We start from the raw sequence: 3,302 nt of genomic DNA, 5'->3' as shown, positions 1-3,302 counted from the left end.
ATCAAACATACTCACACACCATACATTTTTATTCGACCAACAGCCTCATTCAAGCAGCACAACCATACAAACAGACCAAAAATCGGCAAAATAACTTTAAATACATAAACCCTAGCTTCCCTTACCTGGAAATAAGCTAGCAAGGACTTCGACACCCAATAGTCGAGCACGACAGCTCACGAAACAGATTTATGAACAGAATAAGATAGCGGAACAAATTTTAAAATGAGTTTACTACGAAACCCTAACTGAAAAATACGAAAATATGCCTAGAGAGGAGAAGTATGAGCTGGAGAATAACTTACATGGAGCAAGAAATAAGGTTGAGCTACTTGACCAAGATTGGGGCTAAACTCTAGCAGAGCCTCTTAGGGAAAAGGAGAGTGTGAGAGTATTGTGTCTGCAAGAATGACAGAAGTGAGAGGGGTTTGGCTGTCTTAGGGGCCTTGGACACTCTATGGGTCAGCCTTTAGGCCTATTAGATTAGGGCCATCCCTTTAAAAATTAGGGCAGAAAAAGAGGGTTTTACAATTTATGTATATATATTTTACATATTAAATATTTGATAATATTTTTTTTGTGGTTTTTCTATAAAAACTAATTTATTAATATTAAAACAGTAAAAAAGTAGAAACAAACACGGGTAAAAATATATTCGATGGGATGGGCGTGAAAATGAAACAAAAGATTCATACAATTGAGTATAAAAATAACTATGAATATAAATTTTTAATTCGAGGTAGGATAATAAAACTTGTGACGCACAATCCCTTATTATATCCAATTTTATGTTCTTGTTTTCACCTTTAATTTATTTTGAGATCTCTGATCAAGACAAATCCTATAGATGGTGCTTGGTACCCATAAATTCAAAATAAAAGAAAAAAAAATTTGCTTTTAGCGAATAATATAATACCTTTATAAAAGTTTAAATGAATGTAAAAAAGTTAATTCAATGGCTTTAGAGGAAGGGATAAAACTAAAACAAGTTCTATGGCTACAAATATGAGCAGGGCAAAGAAAAAGAAACCGAAAACATAAGCTTTGGATATATTGTTTATTTAGTGTTGGGTAACTAATTACATCCAAAGCACATCGTAGACACATCTCTCACAAGGAGAAAGTGTACGGTTTTTCATGGATAGTGCTTCATTTAGATGCATCAGATTCATATGGCCTAAGAACAAACTCGAATGAATCCCGATCGATGGCCAAAAGCCTGTTCCCTGCATCATCACTTACAAGCCCAACATTACTGCAGGAGCTGCCATCAATTGAACAGAACGAAAACTTATAGCTATTGGCTGAGGAAGCTCTGTGAATAGTGAAGAAACCTGAGACTGGGTACCCAAGTTTAACCACGGTTCCTTCAGGCTGACCCGCAACAGCGATCCACTTATTATTCTCAAAAGAGCCTTCGAGCCTAATGGTGACTCTGCCTTCAGGAAGATAAAGGATTCGGATCATGGATTCAATAATCCATGGCTGCCCTGGATCGGTCTCGAAGGGAGATTGAACAACAGAGAGGGTAAGTTTCGTTTCCAGTTATGGCTCGTTCAATTCCACCGCCGATTCCAAAAATGCTTGGCGTTATAAAGAACTTGCCACCATTTTGAACGATGTTACCATTGACGTCCGTGACAGGTTGAGCAGTGGTTGAAGGAGGGTAGAAGGTTAGGGCAGAGAGAAGGAAGAGAGCAAAGAGCGTTGCACTCCTCATTTCTTTGGCTGGCTATGAAACAGATTAAGTTTTTCTCTACTTTGTTCAGTTCAGTTGCGTGAATATGCGATGATGGGAGAATACATTTATAGAGCTACGTCCTGGTGATAAGGTTGACTCTTTTTATTGATATTAATAAATAAAATATCCTTAAAATATTAAACGTGTGAAAAAGATGAAATAAAGGAGAATAGTAGTTAGATTTAAATATATGTTTCGATTTTCTATAAAAGAAGTTTCTTAAAATTTTGGTTTGTTAAAAACACATATTTTCTCCTTTTATATCTATAAAATTTTAATCATACTCTTCACTTTTTATAAAATGACCAAGTGTTGACTTTATTATTATTTAAAAATAATTTTTTAATTTCATCTTAAAAGGTAAATTATATATTTTAAATGTCTAAAGTTCCTTTTAAAATAAATAAATAACATTTATTTCAAACTTTTATGAAGATTCTATTGGATTAAACCATATAAATTTTGTCTCTAAATATACTTTTAATAAGTTTTTTTTATCAATTACAATTCATTTATTTATAATAAGGATATTAGTCTATTTTATTGTCATTTTTTGTGGTGACAAGATCTTGACAAAATTTATGGCTGAAGGTTTCTTTGGTACTCGGTTATCAACTGCAAAAACATTGTCATGGGTTGTATGCATTCTTATCGAGGAATTTATGTTTATCGTAACTTATCTATAAATTTTCCATGTTACCTCCAAAATGGTATGGGTAAGTTAGTGACAATTCATCCGTGGTTAATATGTACAAAGTGGCTTAGTATATTTACATGGTTAGTCTATTATCATGTTTCTTTTTTTACTATTAATCTAGAGAAAGTCTGATTAATGCACCAAAATACAAATTAAGAATTTGTCTCAACATTTTTCATTCCAAGTTTATAGCGTTCCATTATTCATTTTGTAGAAATTATTATCTCCTCAACCATAACTGTTGGAACATTATTGTTCGTTAGCTTTTGGTACCTCCTTATTAAACATTCACACTTAATAATGTCTTTGTTGATAAAGTTGGTCATCCAATAATTAATTGTTACTAAGCATTTACGTGTGCAACGAGCGAATCAAAGAACACATATGATTGAATATGAAGTTGTTATTAAATGAATATTTTTATGGTAAAAATTGAATAATTTTTTTGTGCACACTACAAAAAATGGTGTAAATTACGACAATTATTTTTGTAAAATGTGGCAGTTTTAACCGCCACAATTTACGTCTGTGACAGTTTTGAAAACTATCGTAATTTATATCGTCACAAAGTATAATATGGCGGTTTCAAGCGAACCGCCGCAACAACCGCCACTTTTACATTGTATAAAGTGGCAGTTTCCTGAAGTAAATTGTGGCAGTTAAAACCGCCGTAAGTTTTTAAATAAAATTAAATATGTTGAAAATAATAACTTTTAAAAACGTCACAATTCACATTATATTACGATATTTATAACCATTACTATTATCACTTCTAATTTGAATATTTTATTGTTTATTATTATTCATGTATATTTATAATTTTATAATTCAATAAAATTTAATTTTACTATTGAAAATTTAAAA

At 31.9% G+C, this 3,302-nt stretch overlaps 1 pseudogene; it reads right to left on the bottom strand.

The window, feature by feature from the left end:
* Positions 1–1,000: 1,000 nt before the first annotated feature.
* Positions 1,001–1,763, bottom strand: LOC114182989 (annotated as a pseudogene).
* Positions 1,764–3,302: the final 1,539 nt, after the last annotated feature.

This window comes from Vigna unguiculata, chromosome 5, assembly GCF_004118075.2.
Source record: "Vigna unguiculata cultivar IT97K-499-35 chromosome 5, ASM411807v1, whole genome shotgun sequence".
In the NCBI taxonomy this organism is placed as follows: domain Eukaryota; kingdom Viridiplantae; phylum Streptophyta; class Magnoliopsida; order Fabales; family Fabaceae; genus Vigna; species Vigna unguiculata.
The sequence above is the reverse complement of the archived record's forward strand: the minus strand, read 5'-3'. Positions and strand labels throughout refer to the sequence as shown.